The following is a 26,208-nucleotide window of genomic DNA, read 5'->3' as shown; positions in this document are numbered from 1 at the left end:
GAGTTAAAATGGGTACTTGCAGAACTTGTAAGATGCATGGGACCTGTTTCATCTGTGGTAAAACTATCCAGTCATATTTTGGAAACAAAATATGGACCAATTGCAGCCTCGACTAGTGCTGGAGTCCAGGGATGTCCAGTAGCACTTTATTTTCCTCCAATAGAACCTCCTTCTGTTACAACTCTTAATGTCAATGACTTCTTGAGACCAGATCCAGTTGACTCCTTACCACTGACTGATTCTGTTGTCAGGTCATTGCCATACTGTCATTATCACATTATCTCAAGAGAGTGACAAACCAGTGGTGTGCTCAAACTTACATTGTTTAGTTAGTGAGGTGCTATTTCAGGACAGAATAATACCTTGCAATTTGAGAAACTGCAGTAGTCCACCTGAAACTTTCAGGTTACATAGTGTTTCACGTTAGTCATGTAAATGATAATGTATGTGTATATCAAGTTGTGTTTTTTTCCTCTTTAAGTAGGCTGGAGGAATTTGAAGTCCTGTCTCATTAAATATTTGAGCACTCTTCCCTGCCTCAGTTTCATGTTGCTTTTAGTTTTTCAGCCTGAACAATAAAAGTCTCCATGTCAGCGAGCTGGGCTTCAATGAGCTCCTCTGTGTCTGTAGCTTCTTTCTCTGCTGGGTTCAAATATAACAGGTCTCTTTTTCTCCCAATATGACCTATTTATCCTCCACCTATTACTAACAGAGTATAAACGTGGAGATATAAACTGTGGCTTTCCGTGGTACACAAGTTGTTCTTACAGCTCTTTCTTCTTTTACAAGTTGTTATTTCACTGATTCTCGCAGCACAAACAGGACCGTCCTTAGGATTTAAGGGGTCCTATGCAGTATTATTAAACTGGTCCCCCTATGCCCAATGACAGCTCGGGCTTGCATGTGTATTTTAGATAAGGGTGGTCTTTTGAAGGATTTATTTTACAAAACTGTATGTCTGAAAATCCAAGCATTTAAGGCTAAAGACGAATACTCAGACTGTGCATCTAAAAATCTATGCAAGGATTTTTTAGAGATGTGATTTTTATAATCGTCAGCAACACACTAGTGAAATATTTTAAAAGCAAATTTTAAACTAAGGTCCTGTATACTAAAATGTTCTGAGTAAATATCACAGTAATGCACAACTTTTTGTCAGTAAATTCAGAAACTGACAGTACATACCTGGCGGTTGGCAAATGCCTGTTAAATGGCTTCAATGGCTTCATTACCACTTGAATGGACCTTTAACAGTTTCAGTGTTGGGCTAATAGGTCTGGCAGGCTGGAAGGCTTTTTCACTTTTAAGTACTAGATCCGCTCCAGAGGAAGACTCACCAGACTGCAGCAGCCAGCTTTGGTGAGAGGGATAGGAAGAGGCAGGAAGGTGGACACTAAGACCCAGGGGTATCTCAAATTTTCAGGTGCCCTACGCAGTCAGGTATGCTGTGTATGCTGAAAGATGGCCCTGGGTACACTGAAATGTTATTAATCAATACAGAGTACAATTTAATATTTAAAAATATGTTTAAATTATTAATCATTTTCTGTGATGGAGTCATATATATTAAAGAGGTTTATCCCCATTAATAAGGGTTTTAAAACCTTTAATTTTAAAAATATTATACAGTGTGTACTACTCTCATACAGGTCATCATTCAGTTTTTCTTTGAATAAACTGACTTCTTCATATCAGGGATTTGGGGATATGGACTTCACAGTAACTAATTAGGATAAATTGTGACTCTAATATACTCAGGAGCTGTTAGGCTTTTCCTTTTAGTATCCTGAAGGCAAGCCATGCACAAACAAATCTGGAGCCACATTCTTGGCTGGTATAAATGTGTGTAACTTCACTGAATCCAATGAGGCTATGTCAATTTGCATCAGCTGAGGATGGGACCCAAGATGAATAGCAACAGGGAAGGGACTGATCTAGTATGATGAAAACATTAGGAGAGACTATTTAGGGATTGTGTTCTGCCCTTGAAAGTGAGGGCAATGCTTCCTTGCATTATTTGGTTGTTACTTTCTGGCCCATCATTGAGAGGCTCTCCAATGAACTTCACCCAGCTCCTCCCTACTACAAGGAAGTTCTTGTGAGGAGAGCTCGCTGAAAATTTTCTGACAAAAGTAAATTTAATTGGAAAATGCTGATTTGCTGGAGCGCAATGTTTCACCAAGTCTATTGCAGATTCGACAAAACCTTTTACCAGAACATAGTCCCTGATGTTCCAAGGTCAACAGCTCTGCAGCAGAGAACCTGCCGGCCTCAAGAGTCCCAGCTGAAGCTGGGTCTCTGTGGGCTGATAGCCTCTCCCATTCCATGGCAGGGAGCCTGCTACACCTCTGAGCCCCAGATGGAGTTCTCAGGGTTACCAGACTTCCCACTTGGGCAGGGGCTCTCAGAGTTTCCACTGTCCCTGCTGAATTGGAACAAAAGCAAATTCAGAAATACTGAACTGGTTCCTGAACCAAACCCCCTGAGTTTTGGCCAGCTCTACCTGTGAGGATGTTGTTGAAGAAAGAATAAAGAAGGAAATAGTTTTTTCCCCTTTGATTCGTAACACCACAAACCCCAACACCAGCCTGTTTGAAAGTATATTTATTAAAGAGCCCAGACCAGTGTTCATAGGCAACAATTTGACATTCAGAGATTGGTCTTGCAGTCTTGAGCTTCTTGGACACACAGGTGGGAAGTTCAGCATGACAGAGGACCTCTGAGGGGTAAAAACTGGGGAATCCTCAGAGCTTCAAAACAGGGCTTGGAAGACTTCTGAGTGTCCGGCGGTGGCGGGGGGGAAGGAAACAGAAGGTGTGTGAGGGATTTCATACTTTGTATATGCAAAAGTTCTCTACAAAACCACGTGTTAGATAATAGTAGTGCAGGGACCACACAGGGCAATTTGGCAGCTGGTATGTTTTCAGCAGTAGCACCCCAGAAAATATACACATTAGAAACAAACTTTCCAGCAGGCATTGATATAATCAGAGGCTGAGAGCTCAAAGTGCTCTTTCTGTTAAATCTTGAGAGTGAACTCAAGTACAAAAATATTGCTTACCAGTGAAATATCTGGTACATCAGTTGTGCATCACACCATACGACTCTCAGAAAACACAATGGACTCAGGGTGAATGAACCCTACATTCACCAGTTAGTGCTGGATAAAGGGGAAAGATGGCCCAGGATGATAGCCTAGCACTGGGGAGACCCAGTCCAATTCCTTTCACCACCAGAGTTCTTGTGTGCCTCACTTCCCTCAATTCCCAGGGGTTCCGTGAAGATAAATACACTAAAACATTGTGAAATGGTTAAATACTATGCTAATGGGGGCTATGTAAGAACCCTAAGGTACTGAGTAAATAGAAACAAGGGTATGTTTCCAAGGGCTGGCAGTAGGCCAAACCTGAAAAATTTCCTTGGCTATTGGGGAACAAAAAGAAAGACAGCAAGGAGAAGTCATGTATTCCTCTGACAAATCACATTCATTAGAGATTAATCCCACCTTTTTGTTTACTAGAAGAGCAGTGCATTACAAAGACATATTAAAATGAAAATATAAGAAAATACATGTTATGTTACCATTGATTTTTATGAAGGCAGCACTAGTTTGGATCTTAAAAATGTAGTTGCATCTGCTTCTAATTATTAACTTTTTAAACAGTATTAACATTAATGAGGTGACTGCTTTTTCTTTTTAAAGATGAGCGGTGCATTGTAAAATTTATAGCTGCAGAAGATCTGAGTTCAAAGAACTGAAATTTACGAGATTGTCTTTAATATCCCCAGGTATTTGTACTTAGCATATTTATGAGCTTACATCTCATCAGCACTAAGCCATGAAAAAACACAAACAAAGAAAATAAATAGCTAGAAATGATGAGGAAAAGCTATTACATTAGAAAAGAACCCTTTAGAGGAGAGAGAGAATAGAAAGAGGATAAAACACAGTCATAACATGATATTGAAAAGTACCCCTGTGCATAAAATACTGTCAGCAAGAGTAAAAATATCAGCAACAAAATAGTGTAGTTGTAGCCATGTTGGTCCCGGGATATTAGAGAGACAAGGTGGATGAGGTAATATCTTTTATTGGACCCACTTCTCTTGGTGAGAGAGACAAGCTTTCTAGCCACAAAGAGCTCTTCTTCAGGTCTAGAAAGGTACTCTGAGCATCACAGCTAAATACAAGTTGGAACACATTGTTTAGCATAAATGGTTAGCATATATTTTAAGGGACCATTGAAGGTAGACTGGCCCATTAACGCCTCTTCATTCATAGGTCTGAAAGTGGGGGCTAATGGGTTGCAGGTTGTTGTAATAAGCCCTAAATCCAATGTTTGTCCAGTCCATGATTTTTAGTGTCCAGCAGAGTTATGAATTTAAGCTCTGAGGCTCATCTTTTTAAAGTGTTGTGTGCAGATTTCCTTTGAGGATGAGGACAGATAGGTCAGCCATGGAGTGATTGCTTTGTGAAAATAAAACATATTTATAGTAATAATATCAATAAAAAGATATTATCTCATCTTCCTTGTCTCAGCAACAAAATAGAACACTTTAAGAGCTCAAAAGACTTTCCCTTACACAAAAGGTATCTTATACACCTTTTCAAAAATAGAGGGGATGCACAACAACATGGATGATCATTATCTAAAGAGTGGGAATTTAGTATATATAGTAGCATGCAATTTAATCTATATGCACATACATTAGTAAATTACTACATCCAAGAATCTAAGCTGACTATAATATATCATTTAACTGCTGATATAGTGAGTTGGCCAGATCCCCATTAAGGCCCCTGTCCAGCAAAAAATTAAACACATGCTTAACTTTTAACAGTGGATAGTCCCACTAAAGCAGGGGTTCCTAAACTTGATTTGCAGTTTGTTCAGGGTAAGCCCCTGGTGGGCTGTGAGGTGCTTTGTTTACCTGAGTGTCCGCAGGTACGGCGGCTCGCAGCTCCCAGTGGCCGCAGTTTGCCATTCCTGGCCAATGGGATCTGCGGGAAGTGAAATGAGAATACTCAAGTTGCAATTTAGCCAGAATATTTAGGTGAATATCTTTACTCTATAGAAAAATGTCAAAGGTTCTTTAGCTACCATAAGTGGTTGAGTTTACATTTTACGAGATGTCAGTTTATGGGATATTTGTCTGTCTCTGAATTTTCAACCTTGTCTGTTGTTGGGTTTAGAATTTACCTGACTGGAGAGATACTGGGCTTGATTTTCTTCTTACTTCCACTAGTTTTACACCATTGATTACCTATGGAGTTACTCATGAGCACATGACTTATGAGGAGAGGCTGAGGGAACTGGGATTGTTTAGTCTGCAGAAGAGAAGAATGAGGTAGGATTTGATAGCTGCTTTCAAATATCTGAAAGGGGGTTCCAAAGAGGATGGATCTAGACTGTTCTCAGTGGTACCAGATGACAGAACAAGGAGTAATGTTCTCAAGTTGCTGTGGGGGAAGTCTAGGTTGGATATTAGGGAAAACTTTTTCACTAGGAGGGTGGTGAAAGCACTGGAATGGGTTATCTAGGGAGGTAGTGGAATCTCCTTCCTTAGAGGTGTTTAAGGTCAGGCTTGACAAAGCCCTGGCTAGGATGATTTAGTTGGAAAGTGGTCCTGCTTTGAGCAGGGGATTGGACTAGGTGACCTCCTGAGGTCCCTTCCAACCCTAATAGTCTATGATTCTATGACCAAGAGTGTAGACAAGTTGGGCCAGGATCATGCTGAATTTGCTGACATGTGGTACAGCACTTCATTTTCTTCTCAATACCTTTCTTGATCCCTGGTCACCAGACATGACTTTGGTCTATAGTCTTCATCTGTAGAATGCCACAATGACTTTCATGAAGAACTTCTAGAACCTGAGATTGAAGTGATTTGGTAATGATCACTAGCATTCTCCATAAGATCCAACTGTGATTCACAGATAAGTCATGTTCACATGACATGAATTTTGTAAACTGAGGGTTCTTTTGATCCAACTCTATACATTTTAGAAAGGTTTTCAAAGATGCTATTCAGGATTCATCACTGACTATCCTACTTGCTGTGACTATCCTAGTTGCAAATATAAAATTAATTTAAGTGATGTTACAAAGGACCTGAAGTGAGGAGGTTTCTTGGTCCACCGTACCCTCCAGTATAATATCATGATGTGGAGGATAAGAAAAGTGATTTAGATAAAATAATAGCAATCCAATCATTTAGCCAAATTCCAAAAGTTTTATAAATCAGAACCTTAGAAAAATAAAGCATCTTTTTTTTCTTTTTGATTTTTGCGAAAACCAAACTGAGGAAGCACCTGAATATCAGAACAATAACTATTCTAAAAATATTCCCCCTGACCTGGTTGAAACCAGCAAGTATTAGAAATCTCCTTAAAATGTCCATACTCATGAGATTTGTAGCCTGATTTCTGAACCAAAATGGACCAGGCAATTTTCTTTAAACTTCAGTGGAGCACTGAAACTTATCAGAATGGAACCAATAGTAACATCTGTGTAGGTAAGTGGAAGGCAGTAGTCATCATCGACTTTTAAACAGAAGGGATATACTGTTGGCATTCAACCTATTCTATGAAGCTACTTGGGACCTGGCCTATATATTCAGGAGCTCTTCCTGCATACATTTGACCCACTATTCCAGGGCCGGCTCTACTGTTTTTGTCGCCCCAAGCAGTGCGCCGAATTGCTGCCACAGATGGCGGGGGCAGTCCATGTGCCGTTAGGGCGCAACGCGCGTTTCCGCAGCGGCAATTCGGCAGCAGCTTCTGTGTTCACCCAGAAGACAGAAGCTGCGCCGCCACAGACAACTGAACATAGAAGCTGCCGCCGAATTGCCGCCGCCGCAGAAACGCGTGTGCCGCCCTAACGGCGCACGGACTGCCCCTGCCGTCCATGGCGGCAATTCAGCACGCTGCTTGGGGGCAAAAACACATGGACTGCCGCCCCTTGCAGATTGCCGCCCCAAGCACCTGCTTGGAATGCTGGTGCCCAGAGCCGGCCCTGCACCAGTGAGAGACACAGGCCCAATTATAGATGGGGAAGAACTGTTTAGAGCCACTTATGCAAAGCTTGCCACTGAGATCTCCTGCCTCATTGTTCGTTTCTACAATGCTGATGCTACTCTTCCTTATCCCATATGCAGCAATGACTGGGAAAGAAGCCAGGTCAGCAGGTCCAGCAGTGTTCCTTGGAGTAGGACCAATAGGAAATTTTATGAGATAACAGTATAACTGTATGAGCGCATATACTGAAGCAAAAGCTTGAGAGTTAGTAGGTATGATTTATTAATTTATTTTTTTAACAGTGATGCTTAACACTGTGGACATGTAACTCTCAGCAGTACACTGCATATTTACCTTATAAATGTCACCAGCAAAGCAGTAGACAGCACTATTTTTTTTTATCTTTACTGAGGAAAAATCTTGAAAATAGCCAGCTATTCTTGCCATTTAAATGTCTGCACATAAAATCTTTACTCCCATACACATCATTTTTGTCATTCAAATACAGATACCAAGCTGATTTGTGGGCCCTCATTCTTAAAGAGACCATAAACAGGCCTTTTTTTGTGTGTGTCCTGAATTTTGAAGGTGCAGCATATAAAGGCATGTAGACACCAAAAACTACCTGATTTTCAGATGCGACCAGTTTATTATGGAGGGCAGTTTGTAAAAATATCCATATCATCCAGGCTTCAGTTTAACTCTTTCATCAGATGTTATAAAGCAAATGCAACATGTACTTAGAATTGCATTACTATAACTACATCCTGATCCTCCATCTAAGGTGTGCTAACTGGCATCTATAGGGCTCCATGCAGGAATAATGTGCAGTGATCTGGGGTGATGACTGGGATCTATGATATCCCTAATGAATGTTTTTTATCAAAGTAAAATCTTGTTAATAAAATATACTGTAACCCACATGCTGGTACGGCAATCATTGATGTTTATAGTCCAATGTGTGGAGAGAAGCAGTGAGGAGAAGATGTGGATTTATGCTGAATCCTGTGTCACTGCATATGTGTAGGGCAGAGTACTTGCTTAGAAGGCCCAGAAGCATTTAGAGTAGGAGATGTGGTAATTTCTGTGCATGCACCGTAACTGCATAGATGGTTTCCATTAAGAACAAGCATTCTAGCAGATTCCATGCACCCACTATGCGAGAGCTAAGTCAATCAGAGGTCATTGGAGAAAAGGCTACAAATAAGGGGAATTGGAGACAGACTTGGGGAGTCAGCAGCTCAACAATGCTGTTCTAAGGTTTGTCTGCTGCATCCCAGTGCTTGTGCCACTTTGTATGTAGACTACAGACTCCCTATTTTGCTGGAAGATGAAGAGATGGCCAACTACTGATTTCACAACTGGATTTTTTTCTAGCAGTAAGGCTCAATGGACTGCTTTTCTAAGCAAATTCTGAATGGAATAAATAGGGACTGTAGGGCTGCCATTCTCCTCTGGCACTGAGAAGTCCAGGTGACAAACATGCACTTTTGATGCTACATTACAAACACTGAGAATTCATCTCTGTGAAAAAATCAGAGAGATTGTTTGTGTGTTCGTGTGTGTAAGTACTAGGGCATACCTTGCAATAAAATTTATATAACCGCAACAAAGTGGGGAAATGCCACTAGTTAGTGCAAAAGCATTGTTTAAGAAAAGTGTTCACAAGTATTCAAAATGCTGGTTGCATATGTTTATGTATATTAAATTTTATTCTATAAGAAATCTTATGGCCTGATCTCTCAGCCATTTGACTCTGTGTAATACATTTTGTTAAAAAAAAAAAAAAAAAAAAGTTCTGAATAGTCTGAGCTCTGACCTGTGCTTTAGCAGAGAGGTGGGTTGAGGTGTACCAATAAGGGAGTGTCTCAATTATACATAATATTCCCTCAATACCCCCCAACCCATTATAATACTGTGTCTTATACCCTTTATCTCCCCTACCGCCAAACAAAAGTGGCAGCCACTGGGTTTGACCCTGGCTTCCTGCTTTTCACCCATCGAGTGAGTACCAGCAGAAAAAAAGGGTATGACCCATGATGAGTTGAACTGAAGGAGGTGGGGTCAGGTTTCCGGAAGAACATGGTTGGGTATGATACTAGGGCTCTGAAATAGAGTTGGGGGGAAATTTTCATTGAGGGGAGTGGAGGGGAAAGAAAAATAAAGACTTGTGTTGACCAAATCATGTCTCAAATTTGTGTCAATAGTAGTGACTTGTTTCAGTCAAAAGTTGTCAGAAATTTAAATGTAACCCCTTTGGGGTTTAGAGAGCATGGCCCCTTTAAATCTTTTTCCTGAGAGGGGAAAGTGCAATTGGGGTGGGGGGTGGGGGAGCAGGGAGAGAGGGGAGAACCACAGTATGTGTATGTCTGAAGCTCCAGACAAAAGGGCTGCAGCAAGCAGGCTCTCACAGTGAAGGAGCCAGGAACCTGCCTGAAGCCTGTGAGGGACCGAGTGGCTGACTGGGAACAGGAGCCAGGAGGAGCACTGTGCCAGGGTGGAATCGCCCAGGAAGAAAAAAACGGAGCTGGATCCAGTATCACTGCTGCCCAGAGCTGCATGGGGCCGTGAGTACTGGGGCTTGTGACTGCACTGGGAATAAGGAGAGAGGCTGTTAGCTAGTTAAGTGGGGAGATGGTCGCTCTGTGTGGGTTTGCAGAGAGCAGCAGAAAAGGGCACCAGGGGGCTTGTTGGGAAAAGTTTACTGACCCCAAAGATTACCAGGAACACCCAGACTCACCACAGGACTGGAACTATGCCCATGACTCCTGAACTCTGAGTGCAAACGCGCTGCTCGGTGCCTGCCTTTTCAGACTGTGGTACCACTAGCTCTGTGAGGCCTTGAGTTGAATTTAACTCTGTTTAATCGTTCCCCTTATATTTCCCCCAGTTTTTCTCCTTTCATCCCTCTGTAAATAAATAGTTCCCTTTCCTATATTCATTGTACTCTTCTGGTATGTGTGTGTTCACTCTGGGAGGTTTAAAATAGATGCCCCTGGGGTGGAAGGACTTTCCGTGCTGCATTCATTCATGTGCCTTGTGCCTGCACAAGGATGCTAAAGTTACATCTTGGCTATGAGGGTGCTAAAGTTACATAAAAATTGTTTATTTTGACATTTCCAAAATGAAACATTTTGATTTTTCACAGGGAGACTTTTAGGCACCAGGCACAAAGTAATTACGTGCGGGGTGGAGGGGAAGGGTTACTGGTTACCTTATACTGAATATCTGAGTAATTAGGACTCTCATTTCATAGAATCATAGAATCATAGAATCTCAGGGTTGGAAGGGACCTCAGAAGGTCATCTAGTCCAACCCCCTGCTCAAAGCAGGACCAAACCCAACTAAATCATCCCAGCCAGGGCTTTGTCAAGCCTGACCTTAAAAACCTCTAAGGAAGGAGATTCCACCACCTCCCTAGGTAACCCATTCCAGTTCTTCACCACCCTACTATTGAAAAAGGTTTTCCTAATGTCCAACCTAAACCTCCCCCTCTGCAACTTGAGACCATTACTCCTTGTTCTGTCATCTTCTACCACTGAGAACAATCTAGATCCATCCTCTTTGGAACCCCCTTTCAGGTAGTTGAAAGCAGCTATCAAATCCCACCTCATTCTTCTCTTCTGCAGACTAAACAATCCCAGTTCCCTCAGCCTCTCCTCATAAGTCATGTGCTCCAGCCCCCTAATCATTTTTGTTGCCCTCTGCTGGACTTTCTCCAATTTATCCACATCCTTCCTGTAGTGTGGGGCCCAAAACTGGACACAGTACTCCAAATGAGGCCTCACCAGTGCTGAGTAGAGGGGAATGATCACACCCCTCGATCTGATGGAAAAGTAGGTGGAAACCGCACCTACTTATACAACCCAAAATGCCATTAGCCTTCTTGGCAACAAGGGCACACTGTTGACTCATATTCAGCTTTTCGTCCACCGTAACCCCTAGGTCCTTTTCTCCAGAACTGCTGCCCAACCATTCGGTCCCTAGTCTTAGTAGTGCATGGGATTCTTCCGTCCTAAGTGCAGGACTCTGCACTTGTCCTTTTTGAACCTCATCATATTTCTTTTGGCCCAGTCCTCTAATTTGTCTAGGTCCCTCTGTATCCTATCCCTACCCTCCAGCGTATCAACCACTCCTCCCAGTTTAGTGTCATCTGCAACTTGCTAAGGGTGCAGTCCACACCATCCTCCAGATCATTAATGAAGATATTGAATAAAACTGGCCCCAGCACCGACCCTTGGGGCACTCCACTTGATACCGGCTGCCAACTAGACATGGAACCATTGATCACTACCCGTTGAGCCCGACCGTCTAGCCAGTTTTCTATCCACCTTACCGTCCATTCATCCAGCCCATACTTATTTAACTTGCTGGCAAGAATACTGTGGGAAACTATCAAAAGCTTTGCTAAAGTCCAGAAATAGCACATCCTCTGCTTTCCCCTCATCCACAGAGCCGGTTATCTCATCATAGAAGGCAATTAGATTGGTCAGGCATGACTTGCCCTTGGTGAATCCATGTTGACTGTTCCTGATCACTTTCCCCTCCTTTAAGTGGTTCAGAATTGATTCCTTGAGGACCTGGTCCATGATTTTTCCAGGGACTGAGGTGAGACTGACTGGCCTGTAGTTCCCTGGATCTTCCTTCTTCCCTTTTTTAAAGATGGGCACTACATTAGCCTTTTTCCAGTCATCTGGGACCTCCCCCGATCGCCATGATTTTTCAAAGATAATGGCCAATGGCTCTGCAATCTCATCGGCCAACTCCTTTAGCACCCTCGGATGCAGTGCATCCGGCCCCATGGACTTGTGCTCGTCCAGCTTTTCTAAATAGTCCCGAACTACTTCTTTCCCCACAGAGAGCTGGTCACCTCCTCCCCATACTGTGCTGCAGAGTGCAGCTGTCTGGGAGCTGATCTTGTCTGTGAAGACAGAGGAAAAAAAGCATTGAGTACACTAGCTTTCTCCACATCCTCTGTCACTAGGTTCCCTCCCTCATTCAGCAAGGGGCCCACACTTTCCTTGACTTTCTTCTTGTTGCTAACATACCTGAAGAAACCCTTCTTGTTACTCCTAACATCTCCGGCTAGCTGCAACTCCAAGTGTGATTTGGCCTTCCTAATTTCACTCCTGCATGCCTGAGCAATACTTTTATACTCCTCCCTGGTTATTTGTCCAGTCTTCCACTTCTTATAAGCTGTTTTTTTGTGTTTAAGACGAGCAAGGATTTCACTGTTGAGCCAAGCTGGTCGCCTGCCATATTTACTTTTCTTCCTACACATCGGGATGGTTTGTTCCTGCAACCTCAATAAGGTTTCTTTAAAATACAGCCAGCTTTCCTCGACTCCTTTCCCCGTCATGTTATTCTCCCTGGGGACCTTGCCCATCAGTTCCCTGAGGGAGTCGAAGTCTGCTTTTCTGAAGTCCAGGGTCTCTGTTCTACTGCTCTCCTTTCTTCCTTGCGTCAGGATCCTGAACTCGACCATCTCATGGTCACTGCCTCCCAGGTTCCCATCCACTATTGCTTCCTCTACTATTTCTTCCCTGTTTGTGAGCAGCAGGTCAAGAAGAGCTTTTCCCCTAGTTGGTTCCTCCAGCACTTGCACCAGGAAACTGTCCCCTACACTTTCCAGAAACTTCCTGGATTGTCTGTGCACCGCTGTATTGCTCTCCCAGCAGATATCGGGGTGATTAAAGTCACCCATGAGAACCAGGGCCTGTGATCTAGCAACTTCTGTTAGTTGCTGGAAGAAAGCCTCGTCCACCTCATCCCCCTGGTCCAGTGGTCTGTAGCAGACTCCCATCACGACATTACCCTTGTTGTTCATACTTCTAAATTTAATTTAATCCAGAGACTCTCAGGTTTTTCTGCAGTTTCATACTGGAGCTCTGAGCAGTCATACTGCTCTCTTACATACAACGCAACTCCCCCACCTTTTCTGCCCTGCCTATCCTTCCTGAACAGTTTATATCCATCCATGACAGTACTCCAATCATGTGAGTTAGGGCATAGAAGACCTAGGTTCAAATACCTTTTCTAGAACAGGGACTTTCACCCTATTTTCTATATCTCAGCTGAGAGTCCCAACCACCAAGTTATTAGTTATTCCAGGGTAGTTCTCTGTGAATTTCTCCTGTTGAAGTTGTTGAACTTTGTATAAATAAATACATGTTAATTGGAACAGGGATTGAAATTTAGGCGTTCCCCCACAGCAATGTATGCCTTAACCAGGAGGCTACAGAATCATTCTCACTCTCTGCTCCAATGAATGTTTAAGTATGTTATGCAAAGTGTAACATCTCCAAAAAGGAGATCTTAAAAGCTGTTCTCCCCAGAATAGCCTGGAGGTTAGGGCCCTAACCTTGATTATAGAAGACCTGGTTTTAAGACCCTACTCTAGAAACAGGATTTGAACCAAGGTCTTCTACATCTTATGTGCATCTCCTCTGAACAAGTAAGCCTAGTATTAGTATCATCACCTCTGTTTTCTGAATGATGTCAAAGGCCCCTGGTAAATCTAGACTTTCATTTCATTTTATTTTATTTAAAAAAGAGCCTGAAATCAAAACACATTTCATTTGACACAAGTGGCAGCTGCTGTCACCAACTCTAGTGTCTGCATACTCAGAAAAGATCTCTTCCTGTTATTCTATCTACTGCTAATGAAACTCACAAGTGAGATGTGGGTACTCTTCCCTAGCGGTCAGAGCAGGAGTCAGACTGGGTCAGATACCAGAAGGTCAGAGTCTGAGAAAAGCCAGAGGGCAAAACCAAGAGTCAGCTGCTGGGAGTCAGGCAGGGTCAGGTTACCCGGGGGCCACTAGGAGCAGGTATTGCTGGGGAAGCAATCCTAATCTGGGAGAACCCAATCGCACAGACCATTTCCTGTTCCTGTGTTTAGTTTAAATAGAAGCTGGGAACCAATCAGGACCCCAGCATTCTGCCAATCAGATCCCAGGACTGGCATCTTCTGTCGGAATTCAGATTCTATTCGGACAACTACTAGTAGGTCAGTGGATGCCAGGTTGGAACTTACTAGAGCTGAAGAGCCATACAGGCCAGTATTCAAGATGCCCAGTCCCTAACAGGTTTCAGAGTAGCAGCCGTGTTAGTCTGTATCCGCAAAAAAAACAGGAGTACTTGTGGCACCTTAAAGACTAACAAATTTATTTAGGCATGAGCTTTCGTGAGCTAAAGCTCACTTCTTCGGATGCATAGAATGGAACACACAGACAGGAGATATTTATACATACAGAGAACATGAAAAGGTGGAAGTATGCATACCAACAGGCAGAGTCTAATCAATTGAGATGAGCTATCGTTAGCAGGAGGAAAAAAACTTTTAGAAGTGATAATTAAGATGGCCCATAGAAGGTGTGAGGAGAACTTAACATAGGGAAATAGATTCAATTGGTGTAATGACCCAACCATTCCCAGTCTTTGTTTAAACCACAGTTAATTGTATCTAGTTTGCATATTAATTCAAGTTCAGCAGTCTCTCTTTGGAGTCTGTTTTTGAAGTTTTTGAAACAACAGACTAGACTTCTACATAGATTGCTTCCGTCACCGTGCACGGGCTGAAATTGTGGAAAAACAACATCACTTGCCCCATAACCTAAGCCGTGCTGAACACAATGCCATCAACAGCCTCAAGAACAACTCTGACATCATAATCAAACAGGCTGACAAAGGAGGTGCTGTCGTCATCATGAATAGGTCGGAATATGAACAAGAGGCTGCCAGGCAACTCTCTAACTCCACATTCTACAAGCCATTACCCTCTGATCCCACTGATGATTACCAAAAGAAACTACACCATCTGCTCAAAAAACTCCCTGAGAAAGCACAGGAACAGATCTATACAGACACATGCCTGGAACCCCGACCAGGTGTATTCTATTTGCTACCCAAGATCCATAAACCTGGAAATCCTGGACGCCCCATCATCTCAAGCATTGGTACTTTAACAGCAGGATTGTCTGGCTATGTGGACTCTCTCCTCAGGCCCTATGCCACCAGCACTCCCAGCTATCTTCGAGACACCACTGACTTCCTGAGGAAACTACAATCCATCAGTGATCTTCCAGAAAACACCATTCTGGCCACTATGGATGTGGAAGCCCTCTACACTAACATTCCACACGAAGATGGACTACAAGCCATCAGGAACAGTATCCCCGATAATATCACGGCTAACCTGGTGGCTGAACTTTGTGACTTTGTCCTCACCCACAACTATTTCACATTTGGGGACAATATATATCTTCAAGTCAGTGGCACTGCTATGGGTACCCGCATGGCCCCTCAGTATGCCAACATCTTTATGGCTGACTTAGAACAACGCTTCCTTAACTCTCGTTCCCTAACACCCCTACTCTACTTGCGCTACATTGATGACATCTTCATCATCTGGACTCATGGAAAAGAAGCCCTCGAGGAATTCCACCGAGATTTTAACAATTTCCATCCCACCATCAACCTCAGCCTAGACCAATCCACACAAGCGGTCCATTTCCTAGACACTACTGTGCTAATAAACGATGGTCACATAAATACCACCCTATACCGGAAACCCACTGACCGCTATACTTACTTACATGCCTCCAGCTTCCATCCTGGACACACCACACGATCCATTGTCTACAGCCAAGCTCTAAGATACAACCGTATTTGCTCCAATCCCTTGGACAGAGATAAACACCTACAAGATCTCTATCAAGCATTCTTAAACCTACAATACCCACCTGCTGAAGTGAAAAACAGATTGACAGAGCCAGAAGAGTACCCAGAAGCCACCTACTACAGGACAGGCCTAAAAAGAAAATAACAGAACACCACTAGCCATTACCTACAGCCCCAACTAAAACCTCTCCAGCGCATCATCAAAGATTTACAACCTATCCTTAAAGATGATCCTCACTCTCACAGATCTTGGGAGACAGGCCAGTCCTTGCTTATAGACAGCCTCCCAACCTGAAGCAAATACTCACCAGCAACCGCACACCATACAACATAAACACTAACCCAGGAACCTATCCTTGCAATAAAGCCCGATGCCAGCTCTGTCCACATATCCATTCAAGTGACACCATCACAGGACCTAATCACATCAGACACACCATCAGGGGCTCGTACACCTGCACATCTACCAACGTGATATATGCCATCATGTGCCAGCAATGCCCATCTGCCATGTACATTGGCCAAACCGGACAGTCTCTACGCAAAAGAATAAATGGACACAAATCTGACATCAGGAATCATAACATTCAAAAACCAGTGGGAGAACACTTCAACCTTTCTAACCACTCAGTGACAGACTTGAAGGTGGCAATTTTGCAACAAAAAAACTTCAAAAACAGACTCCAAAGAGAGACTGCTGAACTTGAATTAATATGCAAACTAGATACAATTAACTGTGGTTTAAACAAAGACTGGGAATGGTTGGGTCATTACACCAATTGAATCTATTTCCCTATGTTAAGTTCTCCTCACACCTTCTATGGGCCATCTTAATTATCACTTCTAAAAGTTTTTTTCCTCCTGCTAACGATAGCTCATCTCAATTGATTAGACTCTGCCTGTTGGTATGCATACTTCCACCTTTTCATGTTCTCTGTATGTATAAATATCTCCTGTCTGTGTGTTCCATTCTATGCATCCGAAGAAGTGAGCTTTAGCTCACGAAAGCTCATGCTTAAATAAATTTGTTAGTCTTTAAGGTGCCACAAGTACTCCTGTTTTTTTTCCAGTCCCTAACAGAAACACACCAGGCCTCCACTGGCCTTGCATTGTTGGAGGATCAGCTCTTCACACATTCCACACTGCTAGGGTGACCAGATCACCCAGGTCAAATATCGGGATGCGGGGGGGCGGGGCGGGGGCAGAGGGGAAAAAATGGCGGCAGAGCAAAAAAAAAATCCCCCACCCCCGATTCCTCCTTCCTTCGCAAGCGCTGGAGGGACGCCCGGGAGACTCAGGGGAGCGTGGGGCCGGGGTGAGTGTGAGTCCGGCCTGGCCCCGAGCAGGCAGGACTTGGGCACGGCACCTGGAGGGAGAGTAGGGGGTGGCCTGCGGGGCCAGGCGGCGGCTGCAGCTCCCGCTGCCGTGGCGGGAGGAAGTGGCCACTGACCAAGCTCGGCAGCTGTGGCTCTGGCGCCCACGAACCCCCCGAGCCCGGGCCTGCTGCGGGGACCCAGCGCGCATGCTGCACGCGCCCAGCCCCTAGCCAGGCATGTCTGGGCTGGCTGCCCAGCTGGTGCAATCCCGCGGGCGGCCCTGGAGTGGGTGCAGCAGGCCCCAGCCCCCGCATCCCGCTCGGGTCCCGCAGGGGAACGAACGGGGCTGGGCTGCCGATGCCTCCACTGCGGGATTGCACCAGCTGGGCAGCCAGCCCAGACTCGACTGGCCAGGGGCTGGGCGCAGCATGCGCACTGCTGGGTCCTCGCAGCAGGCCCGGGCTCAGGGGATTCATGGGCGCCAAAGCCGCAGCCGCCGAGCGCCACGTGCTTGGCCGCTTCCTCCCCCCGCGGCAGTGGGAGCTGCCTTTGCATGTTTGTCCAGTGTCCCGACGTAACATTGGTCAGGACACAGGACAAACAAGAAAATATCGGGACAGTCCCAATAAAATCGGGACGTCTGGTCACCCTACAAACTGCCCTCACACCCGTCCCCAATACAACTCTTTCTTCCTCTTACACTTGCACAGGAGGCAACCTCCGCTAGCAGACAGTTCCTCTACACAAAGGAAATTCTCCATAGGCTCTCTGGCTGCTTTAAGACTAAGTGGCCTTAGGAGACTGAAAAATCCATCCCTTAGTTTCCATCTGCATTCAACTGACTAGCCAACCGTTAATCTAGAAATAGGGGATAATATGTGTTTTGATATATGGTAAGAACAATAAACACAGGAAACAGTACTGTATATGATACTAACAGAATTTCTCTGTGCTTTTGAAAAAAAATGTGATTTTAGTTGTGTTTATTTTTCTTTTTCTTTTGCCTATAATTTACATTGTACTCTAAATAAGGTTATATACAGTCTGATGTACTGTTACATCATACAGGGAGATTTTGGCAAACCAGTAAAGTGCCTGAAACCACTATTGCTTTTTGCTAAAAGCAGCCATGTCAGCAGGCTGTAAATTGGCCATGCAGCAGCCTTAGCTTAACCAAGGCAGGAGGGGAGGAGGTACTGGGTGCCACAGAAAGGGCAACATGACCCCGCGTCCGTCCTGATAAGAATTGTTTTGAAATTTCTGATACATGCATTTTAGGAGCCGCAAGGCGTGCAAATTCTGAAAAAAAAAAAACACATCTGGTTAATCAATGACCAGAAGGAAACCTCTTGCTTGACATTTGAAACTGCTTGCCTAATAAGTTGTCTTTAAGTGACATGTCAGTGTATTACTAATGTATAAATTAGGGGGGAAAGTTTGAATTAGTTGGACTCTTCCGGAGGGTATCTTCAGGGACTCTCCCTCTGGACGCATCTTGTTGTCCCCACCAGCAGATTGAAGATTTGGGCACTGGAAGGCTGCCATTGTGCCACTCAGGAGGCACACTCAGCTTCAGTAATTACCGACGGTTTGAGGTGTTTTACTAAACTGTTGTGGACATGAGTAAGTGCTTGAGACTAAATAAAGTTTAGCTTTAAGTGAAAGCACTCTTGTGTTGCCCTGTTTGTGCCAGCTATCTGTCGGTCAGACGGCCATGTTTCCCTTGATTTATTTCCTGACACCACCTCGCACAGAATAAAAGTTTCCAAGAGCTTTGAGTTGAAAGAACCTTGGGTAACAACATTACCATTGTAACTTTTAGAAGTTTTTGGATGAAAGTGTATGTCATTTAAACATAAGGATAAAAGGAATGTACATCTGAGTTTCTCTATGAAAGTCTGAAGTGTTGTTTCTTCTTCACATCTGTAGTTTTGCGGGTAGCTGCTTGATAGCAGTTTGGTAGCCAAACTTTTTTTTTTTAAAAATCAAGTCTGAGTACACCCAAATTGCCAAATGCGAAAAAAAATTATAAACACATCTTTATTCATTTGAGCAGTCCAACTGTGAAACTGCTCACACAAGTGATGTTAAGCATGTGTGCAAGTGTCTGCAGGATCAGGACCATAGCTAATAAAGTTGATAAAGTACTTTGGGATTCGGAAGAATGAAAAGTATTAATTATATGAAAAACGGCCAGATTGTATCCAGGCCCTATATAGCTATGCAGGGGCAATCTCACATTCTGAGGGTAAATGTGTAAGTGGTGAGCTCCAATGAAAGCTGAGGGTTACTGTGATTTCCATGGTGAATACAAGCTCCCTGAATGGCAAACCTGCATCTCATCAGTGTCAATTGACAGTCTCCCTTATAGCTTCTTTTTGAAAGTGACTTCCCGCTGCTAATGAGACAATTCTATTTGCTCCAAGCATCTGACCTAATTGCACAAGTAGTAGCCATGGAAGCATCAATGACACCTGTAACTCAGCCCTCTGCCCTTCCTGAGTAGCTAAAGACGCCCAGTCATAGTAATTAAGCTTTTTACAACACATCCAATTAGGCTCTAGGTATATATGCAGTGAACCCTTTCTGAGGTGTGAACTTTCTGGGCATAGAAAAAGAAAAGCAAGTGTGTATGTTCTGTACTGCATAGAATTCTCGGTCAAATCAAAACAAACTTCCTCTCAAATAAAGAAAATCTTCTCAATGAAGACTACTTTCATGACAAATTCCACCTTCCAAATTCTACCAAATTGTTCTGATTGTAGTGCTGGTCAAAGAAGTGTTGCCAAAAAACAACAACAAAACAAACAAACAAAAAAACCCCCCTCACAACAACTTACAATGGGAAAGGGATATATTTTTTTAATTTATTGTACTGTCCCCGAGCTCAGAAACAGATGAAATACTTATCTCCAAGCTATCAAAGAAAATCCACATTGGCCTTGAGACCTAATGTCTGAGCCCCAGGTCAGGCCAAATAGTCCTCAGCCCAGTTTCCAGAGAAGGTGGGGGAAAACATCTTCCCACTTTCTTGATCCTGGAATCAGTGCGAGAGCCAAAAAATCCCCTGAAACTCTGTAGTCTGAAGCATAGCCCAGTCTCTTATGAACTGCTGCACCACCACTGCCAGGGATCACTAGTGGTACACCAACAGATGGTCCCTATAACAAGTGAGGGAGAAAAAGGGTGGACACCAAGGGCAGGTCTACACTATGGGGCTAAGTCGACCTAAGTTACGCAACTCCAGCTAGAGGTGACACACTTAAGTTAACATATTGTGGTCGATGGGAGAAACTCTCCCGTCGACTTACTTTATGCTTCTCATTCTGGTGGAGTACCAGAACAATTGATGGTTGATTTAGTGCATCTTCACTAGAACTGCTAAACCGACCCCTGGTGGATCAATCATCACGTGTCAATCCCCTGGTAAGTGGAGACAAGCCTCAAGTCACATCACCCCAGGATTCTCCCTACATTGGGGGAATTGCCAGTTCCCTTCTCAGGAAAGCACTATATTCCCTTTGAATTGCTGGAGCAGTACTAAAGGGACATGCCTAGAGATCAGAATCTGGCCCCAAGAATGGAAAAGTCCACAATGTAGTTCAAAAGTTGAATGCAATTCAGATAGAAAATTATAATGAAAGCTTCATGTAGCATTAACTGTGCCTACCACCCTAGCTATAGTGTAATGCTATTTACAAATTGTGTTAAAAGAATTTGGCAGTATAAAGAGTTAGGTCATATGAAATCAGAGCAAAGCTGGTCAAAAAGAACTACTTGGAAGCATTATAATATGTCTGATAATATACAGTAGGATGCTAGACCCTAAAAAGTTCTCTTTTTAATATGTATACTTGACTTTATTAGTTACAATAGGACTTATGCACATGTATCAAGGGTATAGTGGAAAACTGACATAGTTCAGTTTGACACTTAAACTGTCCAGACATAATTAAATGCATCTTTTTCTCATAGGCTCAAAGACTTTAAGGTCAGAAGGGACAATTGTGATCATCGAGTCTGACCTCCTGCACATTTCAGGCCACAGAATCTCACCCACTCACTGCTGTAATAGACCCCTAACCTCTGGCTGAGTTACTGAAGTCCTCAGATCATGGTTTAAAGACTTCAAGTACAGGAATTAACCATTTACACTAGTTAAAACCTGCAAGTGACCTGTTCCCCATGCTGCAGAGGAAAATGAAACCCCCCTAGGTTCTCTGCCAATCTGACCTGGGTAAAAATTCCTTCTTGACCCCAAATATGGCAATCAGTTACACCCTGAGGATATGGGCAAGATTCACTAGGCAGATACCTGGGAAATAATTATCTGTAGTAACTCAGAGCCCTCCCCAACTAGTGTCCTGTCTCCAGCAGTTGGGGATTTTTGCTACTGGCAGTTGCTGATGGGCCACATGCCATTGTAGGCAGTCCAATCATACCATACCCTCCATAAACTTATTAAGCTGAATCTTTAAGTCAGATAGGTTTTTAGCCCCCACTCTTTCCCTTCGAAGGCCGTTCCAGAACTTCACTCCTCTGTTGGTTAGAAACCTTTGCATAATTTTGAGTCTAAACTCATCAGAAAGTTGTTTTTAAATGTTTTAACAGCAGAAATAAACTGCACAGTAAAGCTGATTCTCCCTCCTCTCTCCCAAAAAACTAGGTTCCTGGCCTCAACAGGAAGCAAGAAGCAACAACCCACAGTGAAATTTTCCGGTGGATGCACATTGATTGGACATTTTTTTCCAAGAGAACACCTCCCATCCATCACCTAATTTATCTTCTTTAAATCACAAATGTGGAAGGAATGAAAATAGTATGGTGATGGGAATCTACAAAAACAGGAGAAATATTAGAAAGACAGAAAAGTTCATAGCCCCTCAAAGCACATTACTTATATATTTTATTTCTCAGAGTGGAATCTAATTATTCCTTGAATGATACTGGCATTTCTAACTCAACATGTGCTAGGCACTTCTGCACATTTATTGTTCTTCAGGTGAAAAAGTACTTCTTAAAGTCTATTCTGAATTTATTTCTTTCATTCCCACTTTGGCACACCAATCTTGTCATCTGAAATCAGCTAGAAATAGTTACTTGGACTGCTATTATCCACTCCATTTAACACTGTTGGTATTTGAATATGGCTCAGCTTTTTTAACCCATATTCTCTTTTTAAGAGTACACAGGGTTCATTCTTTACAATCTTTGCCATTTGTAATGAATTAATTAATGTTACTGTGGTATTCCTATTTTACCAATAGAGAATACCGTGACTACTATATACTCTGCAAGAGGTAAAAGCTGTAGTGATTTTGTGGCAAACACTGTATATATAGTTAATTGTAGAAATGATTAACAGCTTACCAGGAATTCAAGGCACCCCTAATAAAAAGGGACAGTGAAAAAGTTTTTGTTAGTGTGTTGGAAGATTTTCCCCTCCATTATGGCTCGTGGTATACTAATCATGAATATCAGACTCCCAATATAAATCACTTTGAAGATAAAAGCTGTACTTCTAAATACTAAAGAAGAGAAGTATTTTACGCAAGGCTTCTCCTCTTTTTTCTTTTTGTGGTTAGCAGGTCTCCAATATTATGTGGCTCTCAAGGACAAAATGATTGAGCAAATGGGCTGCTGCCTGTAAAGATTAAGAGAAAGAAAGTGGAAAGGCAAAGTCACAGGAGATCTGAAGGAGGATTAAAAGGAGTTGAAGCTCAATTGCTCCCACTGATCTTCCTTTCCCAATGAAAAATAATTAGGTTGTGAAGAGAAGATGAGCTATTCATGGAAGAAGAGTAGGGATAGTTTGGTCAATGCCAGTGGCTTATTAAGACTTGTAAGCAGTTCATGGAAGATGAAATGTCAGCTGTAGCCATCAAAAAGAAGAATGAATAGAGTATATGATAACTCATTTGGACTGGATCAATCCAGGATTAATTGGAAAGGTTTATAACTACTGAAAGGACTAGGGATGAAATCTTGGCCCTGCTGAAGTCAATGGGAGTTTTATAGTGGCCAGGATTTGATTGTAGCTTTTTGCTGCCTCTATACCAGTGGTTTTTCAACCTTTTTTTTTTCATTTGCAGACCCCTACAAAATTTAGAATGGAGGTGAAGACCCTTTGGAAATCTTAGACATAGTCTGCAGACCCGCAGGGGTGCATGGCCCACAGGTTGAAAACTTCTGCTTTACACCAACATCATGGCTGGTGAAGGGATGCAGAGATTGTTATTGCTGCTAGAAGGAAAAGTAAAAAAGATTTAGCAAGCTTGCATAGGACAGGGATCGGCAACCTTTGGCACTCGGCCTGCCAGGGTAAGTACCCTGGCGGGCTGGGCTGGTTTGTTTACCTGCTGCTTCCGCAGTGGGAGCTGCGATCGGCCGAACCTGCAGACGCAGCAGGTAAACAAACTGGCCCTGGCGGGCTGTGTGCCAAAGTTTGCCGATCCCTGGAATAGGACTTGAAATTGTGGATCATCAGCTCTCCACCATCATTAGAGTATTCTTTGATGATTTTTAGATAAATTCAAGAAGAAAATTTTAGTAATAGCATATCTGACTGCATTTTAAAGTCACCTGCGTGTCCCTGCCTTATCTGAGGCAAGGACTAATAATGGTGAAATCCTGTCTCCATCCAAGTCAATGGCAAAAGTCCCACTGACTTCATTAGGACCACAATTTTATCCTCAGTGTTTAGATTTTATAAGCTAAATATGGAGTTTATTTAAGATACAGCACTTAAGCCCATTGTTCACATAGACCAACTAAAAGAGATCTAGTGAGCTCTCTGCAAAAGTGATGTTCTTGAAAATTTTTGGCCCTGCATAAAGAGCCAAAGGTGCTTAGTTATTCAGAACATAACAAGCTTTTAGACTGTAAACACTTCAGGGCAGTTATAAAGAAGACCAAGTCTTCTTTTATGTTTGGAAAGCACCTAGAAAATGTGAATGTTTTTTTAAAATGTGCTGAGTCAATTTCTCCACTTCTAGGAGAGTGGGGAGAGGGGAATTCTCTAGAAATGGGCCAATGCATACCTTGCCTGTTGGCCCTTATGACTAATTTGATCACCAAATCACATTATATGCCACAGCACTACCTTTGGACAAAATACTATGTTAGTTCTGCAACTTTTTTCATCCTCTGGTCCAAGCCATAAGAGAAAGATCCTCTACCATAGAATCATCTCCCTTTCTAATCCCACCATTCTCCAAATGTTTCATTCTGTGGACAACCTGGGGTTGGTAGACCACGCTGGATGCACAGACAACATTTTGAAAATCACTTCTAGTTTTATCAGTTTCTCAGATGTCAGTGAAAGATGCAGCTTAGTTACTTCTACTTCACTTATTCTTTTCATTTTGCATAAGCACAAAGTGGTACAACATCCTCCTGAAATCAAAATCTTCCAAACTACCATAATTCACAGTGATAGAAAACATGGAAAGACAAGGTAAATACAGCTTACTATGAAACGTCTTAAAAAATTGCTAACAAATGAGGGAAAGAATTTCTTCACCCTACAACTTACATGTTAGAAATTTTTATATATATTTTTTAATTCTCTTGAAATATATTCAATGAAGTAAATAAAAAAGAGGAAAAGATTGCAAGAAAAGATTAAAATGGAACCTCTACTCTACCACCCTCCCAGTTCTGATTAGAGCAGGACCCATCTAGATGGCAAAACTAATTTTATACAGAAGGAAGTAAACAGTATATGATGGAACCATACTCCATCAGCATACCCAAGACACAATTTCTGTTTATTCACAAGTGTGGTTTAACTATATTCTGATAGGATAGTGACAGATAGATTCACTAGATGTACATAGATGGAAATACACAAAGACAAGAGTTGATTGTTGCAGATTTTGTATCATATATTTGAGTGTATATCAAATGCCTGATTCATCACTATCTTGCAAACTGTGTAGTCATTGACACTTGAGCAAAGTATACATAACACCTGACTGAACAGAAAGGTATCATTTCCCACATACTTGGCATTGGTGTATATAGTATACAAGGTGCAAGGCAGTAGACAATCTGGCCCTGAGTAGAAATAGCAAAAAATCAAATGCATACTTGTTTGCTCTATCATACTGATTTATTATTCTTTTCTGTGTGTGTGCATGCGCGCATGTGCGGGTGGTCGGCTTTTTGTAGAACTGTCAATTTTGATTTAATTTAATTTGATAACTGGCACTGTGAATGGGAAGTATTGGAGACAATATGCAGGTTTGTACTGTAGATCATTTTATTATGCTTATGAAAAGTAGTTAATCATATACAACACTATGCAAAACTTCATAAATAATGTCAGGTAATTTAAAGAGAATGAGTTATTTTGTGTGGGTATGGTGTACTCGGTAATATATGAAGCACCAATGTACATTGCTCATTTTGAAAAATTACTGTGATGAATTTTCTGTGCAAAATAATGTTAAATGCCACTAGAAGTGGGTACACAGGTGCAGTTCATGAATTCTGGTTTTAATCATGATAACCATCAAATTAAAATGCAAATTAGAACTAGTTTACAAAAACACTTTAATGGGTTTCAAAATACAAAGGTAAAACACAGAAATATTAGCAATGCTGCCAAGCAACATAGATTTCAAGATCTTCAAAGAGAAAATTCAGAAGGGAAAAAAAGACCCTTCTAATGCAATTCTTGTTGTGCATGAAGCTCACATCATTTTATGTAATTCATCTGAAATCTAAGTGGCAAATGGTTGTTGCAAATGTCAGCTAGTATTCACAATGTTACAGAGAGTCTTCAGAGGGTATCCTAGGGGCAGGAGAGGGAGAATTTATTTGTAATGATTCAATCTTTTTTTCTGTGTGGTGTGCTTTAGGTTCTATATTCTGTTCTTAATGGTTACTGCCTGAATGGTCTCATTTGGCAAGCTGCACTGAGATGATCATTGCGAAACTTTTGCAACTAACTAATTGCTTAACTCATTAGAAAATGTTAGCTAGCTCAGCAACAACAAATTGGATGAATAATCCTATTTTATGTCATCTAATTTTATTTTGATCCAGGTTACATAAATAGAGGGCATAAAGGAAAATGATGTGTAATGTATATTCAGTGATAATATAAAATTGGTTCTTCAAAACCAGTAATATTTTTTGGTTTCTCTCTGTCACAGTGCTTCTTCAGCTCCCAGTGTGCCTGGTTGC

The 26,208-nt window shown here is 42.4% G+C and overlaps 1 long non-coding RNA gene across 1 annotated transcript in view; it reads left to right on the top strand.

Annotated features, from left to right (window-relative positions):
- LOC120387778 overlaps nucleotides 1-22,980 on the top strand; it is a 33,016-nt gene extending 10,036 nt beyond the window's left edge. Inside the window, exon 3 of the long non-coding RNA XR_005590334.1 lies at nucleotides 21,683-22,980. This is a non-coding gene — a long non-coding RNA (uncharacterized LOC120387778). The remainder of the gene's footprint in view (nucleotides 1-21,682) is intronic.
- Nucleotides 22,981-26,208: the final 3,228 nt, after the last annotated feature.

Source organism: Mauremys reevesii, linkage group 1 (assembly GCF_016161935.1).
Source record: "Mauremys reevesii isolate NIE-2019 linkage group 1, ASM1616193v1, whole genome shotgun sequence".
Taxonomy (NCBI): domain Eukaryota; kingdom Metazoa; phylum Chordata; order Testudines; family Geoemydidae; genus Mauremys; species Mauremys reevesii.
This window is presented reverse-complemented; position numbering and strand designations above follow the sequence as displayed.